This window comes from Gigantopelta aegis, chromosome 10 (genome assembly GCF_016097555.1).
Source record: "Gigantopelta aegis isolate Gae_Host chromosome 10, Gae_host_genome, whole genome shotgun sequence".
In the NCBI taxonomy this organism is placed as follows: Eukaryota; Metazoa; Mollusca; class Gastropoda; order Neomphalida; family Peltospiridae; genus Gigantopelta; species Gigantopelta aegis.
In genome coordinates, this window is record NC_054708.1 from 36,399,211 (window position 1) to 36,415,084 (window position 15,874).

The window sequence follows — 15,874 nt, forward strand, 5'->3', positions numbered from 1 at the left end:
ATAAATTATGTATGTGTGTATGTATATGGAACTGAATGTACAGGAGTATGTTACAAACACCGTGTATGAATAAATGAATGAGTGTAATTTTAATTAATGTTTTGTTTTGATGGAGTAGAAATACTGGTAAGACAAACGAGTCACGGCTCCCCATCCTTGACATTGTCACGTTGATCTGGGGCAATAATAATTAAAAGAATAATAATTTTTAAAAATTAAAATAATAATAATAAAAAATAAAAACAAACAAACAAAACACAATAAGTTTTACTCACATAGCATCCACAATACAACATACTATTTTTCTGAGTGGAATCAATGTTGGGAAAGAAGCTGGAGATTGTTTCTAAACAAGGACTTGACGATGTGCCACTGACACTGCTCATTACAAACAGCCCACTCCATGGTATAGCGTTTGAGGTATATCCTTTTTTTTTCTTCATCAAAACCAATAAGGATTGCTGGAAACAATGATATTTTGTCTTACTTTCTTTTCTTTTTTTCTTTTTTTTTTCTTAATTTGTCAGATATGACTCTGTTTCTTAATAGGATTATTGTATTTGGGGGCATCTATTTTTACAGATATTTCCTTTTCTGAAGTAGTTTCTGAAAAAGTTATACATCGTTGTCGAGTTTCAGAAGTGATATTCTTTGTGATTCGCAAAACGAACTCTGCTTTGTTCTCTGCGTTCTTTTGCCATGATGACATTTTTACTCTTAATCAGATGAAATGTTGATTAATGGTTGGCTTGGTTACCAAATTGTTGGTACTCATGTTAGCAACCCAGGAACGATTCTTTCCAACAGCACCCTCATGCATCAAGTTCTGTATTTTTGTAGTCCGTGGCCCTTGCTGCATTAGGGAACATGTAGCGGGTTTCCTCTGATGACTATGAGTCAGAATTGCCAAATGTTTGACATCCAGTAGCGCGCTCTCTCTCTCTCTCTCTCTCTCTCTCTCTCTCTCTCTCTCTCTCTCTCTCTCTCTCTCTCTCTCTCTCTCTCTCTCTCTCTCTCTCTCTCTCTCTGATGTCCGGGTTCAGCCAAATAATTATTTACGTACATATTCCGCGCAACTGAGCCAACAAATTAAATTTTATCTTATAGAATAAGTTGATGGTTACATCCTTGATCTCATACATGGGTATTTTAGTGTGCGTGCGTAAATTTTTAACATCTATACCACAAAGGTTTCGAGCATATCCGCCACTGGGTTCGGCCTCTGAGAGGCCACGGGCCTAATCCAGGGCAGAGGTATTTTAGTGGGGATTTTTTTTTTTAGAAAGCCACTGAAACCTCTTTACAAATATGTTTAAACACCAATGATTCTCTTTTGAATATGTGACGGTCACAAAACTATGCCCAAAATACGACTTAATTTTATGTAAACATGAGACATAATGTCTCATGTTTACATAAAATTAAGTCGTATTTTGGGCATAGTTTTGACGGTTCAGACCACGTTAAGAACGTTCCGAATTTTCTGCGTTGCAAATGGGTCATATTTAAGAAGGGATACATCATTTCAATGAATATGGCCATTCGTCCAGAGAGCTGCGCTATTGATTTTAACGTTCAGTGGCTTACTACTTTCTCGAGTGCATCTGACCTCTATTCTTGAATCAAAGTAGAAATACCCCTTTCTAGTAGAAATGCACCTTCCAACTATCCGAGTCTGCTGGCAAGGTAACAGAACAGGAGATGGAAGAGGTACATCGCATGTACACTCAGTGAAATTTATCTTTTATCCAAGTGTTTCAAACAACATATTTAGTAGTGTATACTTTGTTTAAAATTTTCTTCCAATTAACTTGTTTCTTAAATTCCTTTCAAATAAGACCCATATTGTTTTTGTATGTGGCCATTTTGTTTCTGCGGTGGCCTTTTAAAGTAATTTTTCAGTGCCATTGTGCATTTTATATTTGCCTGTTACAATACTGTAGCAATATACAAGATAAAGATATTAACCTGGTGATTTGAAATGAATTTGGTGAAACCATAAGAATATTTCACCAGTTTTGCGGCCATTTTGAATGTTGAGCAATAATGGCGATCATCTTGGATTCTGAAAATTATTTGATTGAATTAGCCATTCTTGAATTAATTGAAAAAAACCACCCCAGAATTCACATATATAAGTAAGTTTCATGCTAATCCCCAAAAATAAGTGGGGACCGGAAGGTAACGTTGGGTAGGCCTACATTTTATCAAAAATCAGTTGGCACCATCGAATTCCTTGAAAAAAAGTTAATTTAGAATCAACTTTAAACATAAAGTGAATACTATTTTCCTGAAGAACCCAAATCGGAGACTGATATTTCAGATTATGAGAGTAAAATTCAATAAACCCCTCATGTTTAAAACATCACCCCTCGTTTAATTTTAATATCATAATGATGATATTGGTGTCAAATGAAAGCTACGATAGTGTCGAATATGAAGAACTAGCAACGTGTATCCGCATGTAAAATGTAGGGAGAGGTCTTATTATAAGCCAAGCCTGTTGACCAATCCCAATATGTTGTTGACATAATGAATATTGTTTAAACCAGGTGACAGATATTCGATATATGTTCTAGTGAAAAAGAAAATATAAAAATTGAGGTATGGTCACTTAATGATCACAAAGTAAATATCCGACATTACATCATGTCTTGTGGTCCAGTAGATAATAAGTTTTAATGTGATGTATAACACATGCCACTGACGCATGCGTTGGCATTTTGGCGAACAAAAACTGGAGGGTAGCCTACCGATTATGGTCTGACATCAACGAAATACTGACATTTTAGGGTAGTTAGTATCGTGTTCAGGACATATTAGGGCTTCTGAAAACGTAATGTACTAGTTGCGGGGGTGGGTGGGGTGCATAGCCTCAAACTAATGCACCATCAAGGTCGTTAATTGAGCTTAAGTCGATGAATAAACATCAAGACATTATTTTAAATACTTTGGTTTTTCTTTCAAACATCTATATTCAGCAGCTGTTAATTAGTTTGTGTAGCCTAATTTTCGTACTTGGTATGTATGCTCCTTAAATTTAACCCTTAGGAACTATTATACACAAAAATAGAAATACACTGTCCAATTTTGACCAGCCTTGGAAAAATGATTTTTCCTCCTAGACTGCCCAGTTCACATATCACCAATAGTTGTGCAGGCATGTTACGGAATCTTTGTACACAAACAGAACTTTCCAGATTATCTACCTCAGTATAAGCAGCATAGTTTTATTATTATTAAACATTCTAAATTATATAGGCCTACATTATGTGCCATTATTTTAAAATCCATACATGACTGTATATAATAAGTTCTTATTTAAATATTCTTACTTATATTGTCAAATGTGCCATATTCTTAGTATTATTCATATACTTACTGATAAAAAATAAGAAAAAAACTACATAGAACCAACAAGCAACTAGAACAAAATCTTAAAGAGGAATTGTACAAAAAATTAGAAGACCTAAATGATAACAATCCAAAATAATATTGGAGCATCATAAATAATATGGTCAGTAGAAACAAAGACAGTACCAAGTTACCTGATGTAATGATCGAGAATCTCACTGCTCATTTTAGAGATTTAAATAGGGATTCAAACTCCTACACAAACAAAACTTCACAAACATTGCTTGAAGAACTTCATAAACGCGAACACGACCAAAAATACTATCCATAACTTGATAGTAATATCACATCAAAAGAAATACTCACTGCCATAAAATCTCTCAAAACTAATAAATCAAGCGGTCCGAACACAATGTCCAATGAAATGATCAAATTTGGACAAGACATAATACTCTCGCCATTGGATAAACTGTTCAAGGCAGTATACAACACTGGTACATCCCCAAGCTGGACGAAGGGATACATAACCCCTATTCATTAAAAAAAGCAAATAAAATGGGCCCAAAAAATTATCTAGGAATAACTATCACCAGCTGTCTGGAGAAATTATTCTCCTCTATTTTAAATAACCACCTAACAAAGCACCTGGAAGACCAAAACGTTATGTCAGAAAACCAGTCTGGCTTTAGAAAAGACAGGAGAACAACCGACAACATATTTATTATCAAAACTCTTATTAACAAATATGTAGAAAAACTACGTAAAAATCTTTACGTATGCTTTATAGATTTTCAAAAGGCTTTTGACTCAGTTTGGAAGAAAGGACTCCTGCTTAAAATATTGCGACTGGGCATTGGTGGAAAGTTCTACAATATTATTAGGTCCATGTATACTAAGACTCAAGTGGCAGTTAAGTTCCCAAAAGGTGTAACACATGGTTGTACATAGGGTGGGGTGGGGGGGGGGGGGGGTGTGGGGGGTTCGATGGGTTCGAACGAACCCCCCCCCCCCCTGAAATCGCTTTTTTTTTATAATTTAATATATCTGACATTATTATATTTACTCAAGATAGAAATATATGCCCAATATCTCTGCAATCTATTTTGGAACCCCCCTTTTCAAAACTCAACATAGAAATATATGCCCAATATCTCTGCAATCTATTTTGGAACCCCCCTTTTCAAAATCCTATGTACGCCCATGTAACAGAACCATTCGAATCCAATATAGGAGTAAAACAGGGCGATAGCTTAAGTCCCACTATGTTCAATATATTTATAGGCGACCTAACCTTTTCACGAGACAAATGCGCGCCAGTTACGCTACAAAATCAAACATTGTCACACTTGTTATGGGCTGCCGACCTATTATTAGTGTCAGAAACTGCAGTAGGACTTCAGGAGAGCCTAAATACTCTCGGTAACATTTGTGAATTATGGCATTTGACAATAAATCCATCAAAATCAAACTTTATGATAATACAAAAAGGCAAAAGCCCAACAAATCTCAAGGTTTTCTTAAATCAAGACGAAATATGCCAAACAAATAGCTATACTACACATATCTAGGATGCAGCCTAAACTCAACAGGAAATTTTACTCAAACAAAAACGGAACTCTATTAAAAAAAAGGTTCCAAAGCTCTTTTTAAACTGCACATGGCTTTTAGTGAAGTAAACCCACCAACACGCATATACAAGCTATTTGATGCCCTCATTAAACCTATCATCCTTTACAATTCTGAGGTTTGGGGTACTGAACTGCACTACAACATAAAATAAAACAACATGACTAACACAAATATTTTGATATACTGGAATCGGAACCATTTGAAAAACTACATACAACATTCTGTAAGCTAAACTTTCAAGTTGGGGAAAAACAGTGTCAATGTTGCATGTAAAGGCGAACTCGGGCGCTATCCACTCATCAATAATATACATACAAATATTTATAAATACTGGGCATACTTAGAAAATGTGCAGTTAACAAGAACTATTCTCTATGATGCAATACTGTGCAACAAAGCACTACACATGCAACACAACACAGAGCGGCATGCCTATGCGCAATGCATGTTTGGCCAAAATAACATTGATCTACTTATACTTCAAAACACACAAAACGTATAAAATCAAATGCTAACAGTTTAAAGACAACTATTAACAACAATTACAACAAATACCTAACAACCAAACTGAAAGAATCGGAACACATTTCAACTATACAAACGAATGTGTGCGGATTACCTAACATAGTAAAAAAGCAAATTTGTGCTCATAGAAACAGGACGATATATATAAGATGAGAGAAAAGAGATTGTGTCGTTTAATTATGTAATCAGGGTGTAGAAGACGAAATACATTTCTTGACGAAATGCCCCTTAAATTTAACCCTTAGGAATATATTATTCACAAAAATAGAAATACACTGTCCAGATTTTACCAACTGACTTGGAAATGATTTTTATTTTCGTCCCAGACTGCCCAGCTCACATATCACCAATAGTTGGGCAGGCATGTTACGAAATATTTTACACAGACGAACAGAACTGTCCAGATCCTCTACCTCAGTATAAGCAGTATAGTTTTATTATTATTATTAAACCATATAAAGACCCAAATTGTCACGCCGGTTCCGAGAATGTCAGCCAAAAATTAAAAAAAAATTTAACGGTCTCCTAGTCCTTGCGGGGCCACTAGGCTTCAGCCTATGCATTTATACGGCCCAATGCACCCACCTCCCACAGGTCAGGTCAGGTCATAGGGTTTTACGTGCACATTCAGAACAAGCTGTTGTAGCGCACGCCTGTCGTGGGCACAAGAGCCGGCCCCTTTGTCCAAGACAGGACACCTCCCACATCACGAGGCCTTGTTATATACACAGTGTGTGTGTGGTGCGTGTGTTTTTTCCTGTTTCCATTTAACCACAATACTTAGCGCGGGTAGCTAACTTCCTGCTGATATCAAAGAAGCTACGTATCAAAGAAGAAATTAAGCTACGTATCAAAAGTTCGAGGTGCGCTTTCATATATTTGAGACTTGTTTTAGCTATACATGTGACATTGATTGTGGAAATACTATTGTAGATTGTCAATTAATAAATAATATATTTTTAATTATTTTGTTATGCAGCATACACAAGAAACCGGCCGTGGCTATACACATGGCCGCCGTGTATATAGCCAGGCCACAGTTGCTGAAGCTATATACATGGCACAAAATGCGGTAAATGATATTTATTAGCTCGAGTCACCTCTAACCCTCCCCTTAATATGTTGTAGGGGATGGCTAGAGAGGACTGTGTGTAATACTTTGGCAATCATAATGTGAGCCAGCTACTGTGTCTAAAATACCATTGACGTCACAAACTGCATTCACCTAACGACAAAAACACGAATACGATATTTACGGAAATACTATTCTACATTTTTCAGCTATGATACGTGAAAAAAATAGATTACAATCAATTAACGTAAAACCATCAACAATGTTGACGTAAAATGAATCCATTCTAGTAAATAAAAGTGAAACACCCTCCGGTAAACAGGAAAGAGTGCGATGTTTCTAACTGCGTTCAGGCGCATGTGTTTGCAAAAAGTATCGTACAGCACATGTGCAGTTTGTCATTTTCCATGTTTTAAGGTCACTTAATGAAAAAATATATGTTTCTTAACTATTCTCGGAACCGGCGTGACGTCACGCATTGCATAACAACCTAGTTACCGTCTCATCCGGGTCTTTGGCGGTGAAGCGCAACCTTATATAGTGATTACTGCAATCATGGGGGAAAACGTAAAACTGTTCGCTTGTTTTAAAATATCGCACATTCCCTCTTGCAGTTTTCTTGTGTGCAACACGTATGTAGAATGTCTTATGATTACTATGATAGTTTGGAAAGTCAGGCCAAAGGCAGATACGATTATATATTTTTTTATTCTTTACCGTTATTTGCCCATTTTTGTGAAAATAGCCCTCCCTCTCTTTGAAGCCATTGTTAGTTATGAAGGGCAAATGCAGGACTTTCTAATACATAGGCGTCGGAAGCGGTTGAAAGGCAATCAAAATATGGATTTGAATTTATTTTTTGTTTTTTAACTCCGACCCCAAAAAACCGGCCTCGGTGGCGTCGTGGCAGGCCATCGGTCTACAGGCTGGTAGGTACTGGGTTCGGATCCCAGTCGAGGCATGGAATTTTTAATCCAGATACCGACTCCAAACCCTGAGTGAGTGCTCCACAAGGCTCAATGGGTAGGTGTAAACCACTTGCACCGACCAGTGATCCATAACTGGTTCAACAAAGGCCATGGTTTGTGCTGTCCTGCCTGTGGGAAGCGCAAATAAAAGATCCCTTGCTGCTAATCGGAAGAGTAGCCCATGTAGTGGCGACAGCGGGTTTCCTCTCAAAATCTGTGTGGTCCTTAACCATATGTCTGATGCCATATAACCGTATATAAAATGTGTTGAGTGCGTCGTTAAATAAAACATTTCTTTCTTTCTTTCCGACCCCAAAAATGTTAAATTTTGTTTTGTTTAACGACACCAATAGAGCACATTAATTTGTTAGGATAATCATCGGCTATTGGATGTCAAACATTTAGTCATTTTGACAAATAGTCTTAGAGAGGAAACCCGCTACATTTTTCCATTAGTAGTAAGGGATCTTTTATATGAACCATCACACAGACAGAGCATACCACGGCCTTTGATATACCAGTCGTGATGCACAGCCTGGAATGAAGCCCGAGGATTCTGCCTTTTGAGAGCTAGACTGATATTTGAACGGTTATGTTCGCTTTCTGCAGCCAGAGATAACTGTACAGCGAAAACACGGAATGACTGCCTACCATACGGTACGCAAAATTTCCTGCGCTAATACAACAATAATCCTATGTTTCACTCTAAACATCTTTATATTACATTGATAATTTTCAAGTTCGCCGATAACACATATTTTACATATTAACCACTAATGCACACACTATAGGAAGAAACTCGCCAGCAGTTATGCATTTAACCGGAACATTATTGAAAGGAATGTATTCGGGCTAGCTGGAATGAGACATACCTAATGGGGTCACCGGCAGGGATCGATCCCAGACCGACCACGCATCAGGATAGTGCTGTACAACTGGGCTACGTCCCGACCAGTTATTTGTAAAGTTGACAAGAATGCAGGCTGTAATTCCTCATGTTGTTTGTTGAAATACACTCTCTCTCTCTCTCTCTCTCTCTCTCTCTCTCTCTCTCTCTCTCTCTCTCTCTCTCTCTCTCTCTCTCTCTCTCGGTAAACATAGTGCTGTGACCTCGATTAATTTACAAAGTTATCAAATTCTGAAAGTATGTGATCTGATAAATATCACATACTTTGATTACACTGGATATGCTAGAAAATATATGATAAATATATATATACACACACACATATATACATTGCTACACACATTATTGGTTATTAATTTGTGTGTGTGTGTGTGTTTGCATACATTACAGAAATAAATGATGATAAACATTTGCATGTTGCATCAAGGCGAATTATTTGCAATGCTTTATTGTCATTTTGTGCCACGTCTTTGTTCATGTTTTTTTCTTCTTGTAGTTTATTTATGCTTGAACATTAAATAATGATGGGATATTTGTGGTCAATGTTTCTGTATCTAACATTATTTGAAGGATTATTTCTTGTTAAAACAAAAAAGAATAAGCAGTAAGTCAAATTTCTACTGGTAAATGTATTACTGTCTTTATGGCAGACAAGTCTATAAAATTTAATTAATTCTAAAGATATAGTTGAAAATGTCACTCACAAGTCTTTACCACACATACTCTTATTTGCAATTCAATGATACCAGTGCATTCCAATTCAAATGTGATTAAGTACTTCATATAGTCTTATTTGCAATTCAAAGATACCAGTAAATTCAAATTCAAATGTGATTAAGTACTTCACATACTCCTTTGCACACTTAGAGGACATTGTTGTTCCTGTCAAGTCTAATGCTTTTTAAAAAGTACACAACTGTTTTTATATCTAAGCTCAAACTGCTGTTAAATAAACATAGGAAGAACTTGTAACACTTAGACTTTTGTTATACACACCATTAAGTAGGACCAGCTGACCGGGGCCTACCTGCCTGTTGGACCGCTAAACGGATTGGGCGCGAAGCCTCCCCCTTTGCGAATCCTTAGCCTCCAGGGCTATTAATTAGTAAATAATATACTATAAGTTTATAGCTTGGTAAATATATTTTAATATTATTTAATTTTTTTTTTTGGCCAGCCTGACTGAAAATTGCACCAACTAATTATTGGTAATTTCCATAACCCGTACTCTACCCAAGATTATATGACTTTATTATTTTTTAAATTTCTTCTTTAGTGGTGCACTCCAAAAAGTTTAATGTTAATAAGTTAATGTATTTGTTTTATTTAAATTTAGAACACTGGTCTTACCAACTAAATTTTCAAAATTCTCCCTGTCATCTCAACTGCCTCCCCTTCCCCCCCCCCCCCCCCCCCCCCCCTTCCTGCCACGGAACCACCCACTAGCGAAGTCTGAGGATGGATCCGTGGTAGGCGTGCCTGAACCTTTTTGGATAGGGGCACGTAAATAGAGTTTCCATTCCATTCCATTAAGTAGGAGCAGGGAACTGGATTTCTGGTTAATTATACTCTTGAAATGAAATAAGGGATCACACAAATAGTAACAGATAATGGTGTCTTAAAAACCAAAACCCTCAGTCCATAGTGTCAGAAGTTGACAGTATTACTGAAAAGTCATATTGACACTACTGTCTTTTAATCTCACATTACAACTTTGTATTAAACATTACTATGCTAGTACATGTAGTAAATTACGTGTTCCCTGATATCTTTCCGTCAGTATACATGTAGAAATATATAATAAGGTATATATGTACAATCTGCAATTTCTACTGTTATCCTAGCAGATTATAAGATATATTTCATTTAGTTATATTGAATATTACGTTTATAATAATCTAGTTGCCCAAGTGTCTGTGCAGAAAATTGTTGCAGGAGGGGCTCATTATTGGCAGCTTGATATATTAAAAATGAAGTGAAATAATAATAATTATACTGATAATAATAGACTTAGCAGGAGAATTTAATACCCCCGAATCCTCCTACACATACATGTGTATGCCTGTTGTCACTGATCCCTTTACATTTCAGAACTCGAATTAAAAAAAAAAGTAAACAAATAAGCAAAAACATTCAAGTATTATTATCATATATATATATATATATACACACACATAAATTTAGCAGTGATTGAAATTTCCAGACAAAACATGATTAAATATTATACAATAAAATTGTATAAATAAAAAAATAAATGGTCAGTTTTTGATGTCTATTAAAAGTGCAATGTTACTATCTTTTGAAAAGGACATGAAGTTATAAGAAATGTAACTTAATTTATAATATGTATGGTAATACATGGTAAATATGTTATACATATTTAATAGATCATCCTACTATTTAATCTTTTTCAGTGTTAGTTTACACCAGACCTATTACTGACTATAAAGTTGGTAGAAAAGTACTAGTAACACATGGGCAAAGGGGCCAGAGGAGCTTATGCCCCCCCCCCCCCCACCACCACCACAAAAAACACAAAAAACCAAACAAACCCACACGCATGGGAGGTCCAAAACATTGACTTTTTAAAAAAGTACATTTATACATGTGTATATTTAAAAATATGTGTACTCTCCACCAAGAAAAAAATAGAGTTTTTACCAGAGAGAGTATGAAAGCTTACAAAAGTTTAGAAGCGCACAATTATTTCCTATCAAGATGGGTTCAAACAGTGTTGAACTATCGACCTCCCGACAGTATCCACATTGTACTGCGTGCTGATGTGAGAGCCTCCCAAAGACTGAATGGTGAACCACATCACCCTTGGGCTGCTCTCTCTACTGATGGAGCAGTGGCTGTTGCCCACTGTGACTGCATGGCAGGGTATGTAAATATCATCTAGATAATAGTTAACAAGGACAAAATAATACTTTAAAAAATATTTTATTCAATATTGAGTTCATATACAATCTTGTATACATATACAGGTACATGTACAAACTTATGTAATAATCAAATTATAACAGACAACTGTGTTACAGGTCAATTTTAAAAACATGTATATTTTTATGGAAACATTCCATTTGTGCATTGTCTATAAATATCTTCCCATGTTGTTTATATGTGTTCTCTGTTTTTCAGGATTTACCTATAAAAGGAATATCTGTTGATTTTTACATTTGAAATATATGTTTTATCAAGAATAAATATATTATAATAATGTGGATAAACTATCATATTTCAAAAGTAGAAGGCCCAATAAATATGTCCCAAGTAAAATAATTTTAATTGTTACAAGCTTTAGTGAGTGACAAATAAACATTGTTTCAAGAGGGACAGAAATTTGATAATAATTGGTAATGAGTTTGTTATTGTATTTATAACTCATGATGATGTCATTTTTAGTACCAACAAAGTGATTGATTTGTAAGTACTAAATCGTCCAATAATATTGTAAATTACCCCAATGAATAATAATTACAGGTACATGTATGTCTGTAATGTTACATGGCTAAGGTTTTACAATATTAAGATGTTTTATGCTTTTTCTTACAGTTTGGGAGAATCCTGTTCTCATATTGCGGCGCTGCTATTTAAGGTTGAAGCTGCTGTACGACTGGGTTATACATCGCAGACGTGTACTGACCTCCCTTGTAAATGGAACGAAGATTTCGTAAAGAAAATACAACCAGCGGAAATCAAAAACATCAAATTTTACAAGGACAGTGCAGTCCAAAAGTGCAGAAGTCAAAAAGAAAACGTCAGGAGATCACACCACCAACAGAGGAGGAGAAACGATTGCTGTTAGGAAAATTATATGAGTGTTCCCATCAACCGGTAGTTCTGAGCACTTTCTCGGAATATTCCGACCAATTCCATTGGAAGAATGTTGTTGAGCCAGACCCTGTGGTTCCACCCAATTTGAGAACATATTTTAACCCAGATTATGCAGCCCTTTCTGTTGAGGAACTTGGTATCAAATGTATTGAAATACAAAATGAAATGTTTTTAAGACCCAATGTTATTCAATACATTTATGATGTGACAAAGAAGCAAGCCAGTTCAGTCACATGGCATGACCAAAGAATTGGAAGAATAACGTCTTCTACAGTTCACCAGGTGTTGCACACAAATGTTAACAAGCCAGCATTATCACTTATCAAGACCCTGTGTACCGGGACTGTTAAAGAATTTGAATGTGGCACCCGTGAAGTGGGGCAAAGAACGAAAAGAAGGCTTTGGACAGTTATACCCAAATAATGAAATCTTCTCATACTGATTTTGTTATTAAAGAAGCAGGACTTTTAGTAGATAAAAAACACCGTTATTTAGCAGCTAGTTCAGACTCAATCGCTTCATGTGCATGCCATGGTCAACGGGTAGTTGAGGTAAAATGTCCCTACACCCAGAGGGAAAAAACGTACCTCGAGTACATGAATGAAAAATCATGTTGTCTGTTGATGGATGAAGAAGCCAGTAAACTCAAAGAAACACATAGTTATTACAGTCAGGTACAGATGCAAATGTATATACATGATACTGCACTTTGTGATTTTTACCCCAAGATATACGGCAATATCATATGTCAGAAGAAATCATTCATTCATTGCTGAAATGCTGGAAAAAACGCGAGACTTTCATGTTAAATGTGTGATGCCAGAGCTTCTGACACGGACTTTAGAAAATAATAGTGTACCAACTGCAACCACTTCTAGTTGTCCTGACAATCAAGTGTATTATTTTTGTAATTCCATTAATGGTTCGTTAATGATTGGTTGCGATGAACCAAGTTGTCAAGTACAGTGGTATCATCTGGACTGTGTAAAACTTAAACGGATCCCTAAAGGAGATTGGTTTTGCAAAACATGTCGGAAAGAGTATAAAACAAACAAATAATAACATACAGGTATCATATATCATACTATTAATGCAGTTTTATTTTGAGCAATCAAAAATATGGTCCTTGTACTTAAATAAAACATAATTTCTTTGGATAAGTAAAAACATTGGTGGACAAGTATATTTCTAGATGTGTTTGTCCGGTGGACTAGTGAAAGATTCTGCTTATTTCTATCGCTGATCTGTTATAGTTAAAGGCATACTGTCACAGATTTAAGGACCTTATTTCTTTAAAAATGGATAATAAATAAAAATTACATTAATTGTTGGAAACCAAATCTAGCTATCGCATCACCTTAACTGAACCATGATCGAGTGAAATCCATGTCAACCCTCTCGGCAATTTTAGTTTTTGAATTATGGACCATTGCCATAATTCAATTATTTTTCACAAAATATCATTAATAAATGAAATACGGTGGTTATGAAGATGGTTGAATAAAGTACATTTAGGGACAAATCAAATTATTTTTGTTCAGGTAATATTTTGTTAGACCATTAAATAGGTCAGTGGTCTGACAATATGCCTTTAATGCTTAAAAAAGTAATCAAATGGGGTTGTGGGTGGGTTGAAATCAGTTTACACATTATGTTCCTCAGTTTTCAGAATAAACAATGCCATCACCAAGATTGGTCAATGCAGCACACAGCCTTACCAGTTTGTCAATGTGTGCTTTTGTTGGTACTGCTGCTTCATCGTTCAAAGTTTTTATACAGTTAATAGGTAATGTACCATGCAAAATCCGATACCTGTTTTTCATTAGTCCAATCACCCTTTCAATATGAATTCGAACACTGGCTAGTTTACGTGATTTTTCTACATCCTCTGCAGATAATTGTTTTTTGCCTTTGGTGAATGCTGGTGTTAATAGTTCAGCAGAACATACACTTGCAAAATCATCATGAAGGGTAAAGCCACGGTCTGCAAGTATTTGGTCATTAGGATAATGATATTTCGGATGAATAAATCCACAAGCACGAACAAGTTCCACATCTGATACACGTTATCCCCAAGTAGTTGATAGAAATGTTACAGATCCAATAGGGCTACATGCTATGAATATTTTGACAGTACTGTGTTTTTTATAATTGGAGTAGCACTTACCACGTGTTGACAGACATTTGGGCCGACGGGTCTGTAAACATTTCAAAGCAGTCAACTATGGCTGTGAGTTTAGGACATTTTGTTTTATAAATGCTAGGCAAGGTTTTGTTCATAATTTCCCGATCAGGCCAGTGCACCAGGTAGTCTAGCTTTTCACTCATTAGGTTGACCCATGTCCAAAACATATCTGTCAGAGTTGAGGAAGCAGGGCGACCAACTTTCTGGAATTTTCCGAAAAATCCTGAATTTTTAACCCATATCCGGAATTCCGGAATTAATGCCAAATATCCGGAATTTTTTTCCAAATTCGCTATCTTTTTTTTGGAAGCAACCATTTCTGAATATATTTTTAATTTTCTACATTTTTAAATCCCAGTTTATTAAACAGAGTTTATCATTCTGAATTCTCCATTGCAACCTGAACTTGGTATTACCTTGGCTTGGCTAGGTTTTTAACGTGTTATCGACTGTTTTGTGCTATTTCTAAGACGTTTGTCTATTGGTTGTATTTGTCAACAGCCAATCGATGAAAATATTTTGACAATTGAGTAAACTGAAGCCATGTATGAAATTTGTCTTACTTGCTATGTAGTTTATGTATTAATTTTAAAGATATTTCAAATATCATATAGTAATTACTACGGGGCAGACATCGGTTCTATGGCGATGCATGCAACTTCGCCACGGTGTATAAAAACCTGAATATATAACAGAACACTTGCGATTGTACGAAACAAAAGAAACGGATCCACAATTCTTTTCTTAAATTCTTTTCGTATGGTTTCTCGTGCAACATTTCACTAAATACTATTTAGCTACCAGTAATCTGTGACACATTCATGACATTAATATTAATTATTTAATTAATATACCTACCGATATTGTTTTATTCAAGTAAGTTAAACTATAAAATTTTTTTACAAACCATTGTTAGATTTTGCTGCGAAAAGTGCTACTCTAATAGTAAACGTAATGCAGAACGATAGCCAGTCTTAATGTTTCGTCCCCGATTCAGTTAACCACAAATTAGTTCGACCCCACTAATGAAATAGTGCAAATGTGGCAATGTACCTACATAAAAATAACATTGGTCCCAAGTTTGTCACTTTATTGTAGGTGGGAGTGAAACTGTACTACACTATTTGTTAATAAAGTGGGGCTTTTAGGGGGTTATTTTTGGTGATGATTTTTTATGGTTTGTCTGTGTGTGTGTGTGATAATGCTGTACTAGGTATAGTAACTTTATTTACACTGATGAATATATTTAGCATGTTTTACTAGACAAGCCATAAAGTAGGGCTATGCTTCAAAAGGAAGTAGAAAAATTCTGCCACTTATGTGGATTGATTTATACTTTTATTATTGAATACATAACATTCCAATAAATAATACAATTTTTTTTATTGTTGTGTATC

The 15,874-nt window shown here is 35.6% G+C and overlaps 1 protein-coding gene across 1 annotated transcript in view; it reads left to right on the forward strand.

Annotated features, from left to right (window-relative positions):
* Window positions 1–6,257: 6,257 nt before the first annotated feature.
* LOC121384351 (probable L-cysteine desulfhydrase, chloroplastic) overlaps window positions 6,258–15,874 on the forward strand; it is a 41,835-nt gene continuing 32,218 nt past the window's right edge. The window contains exon 1 of the mRNA XM_041514708.1: window positions 6,258–6,371. The gene's annotated coding sequence lies outside the window, so the exon portion shown is untranslated. The remainder of the gene's footprint in view (window positions 6,372–15,874) is intronic.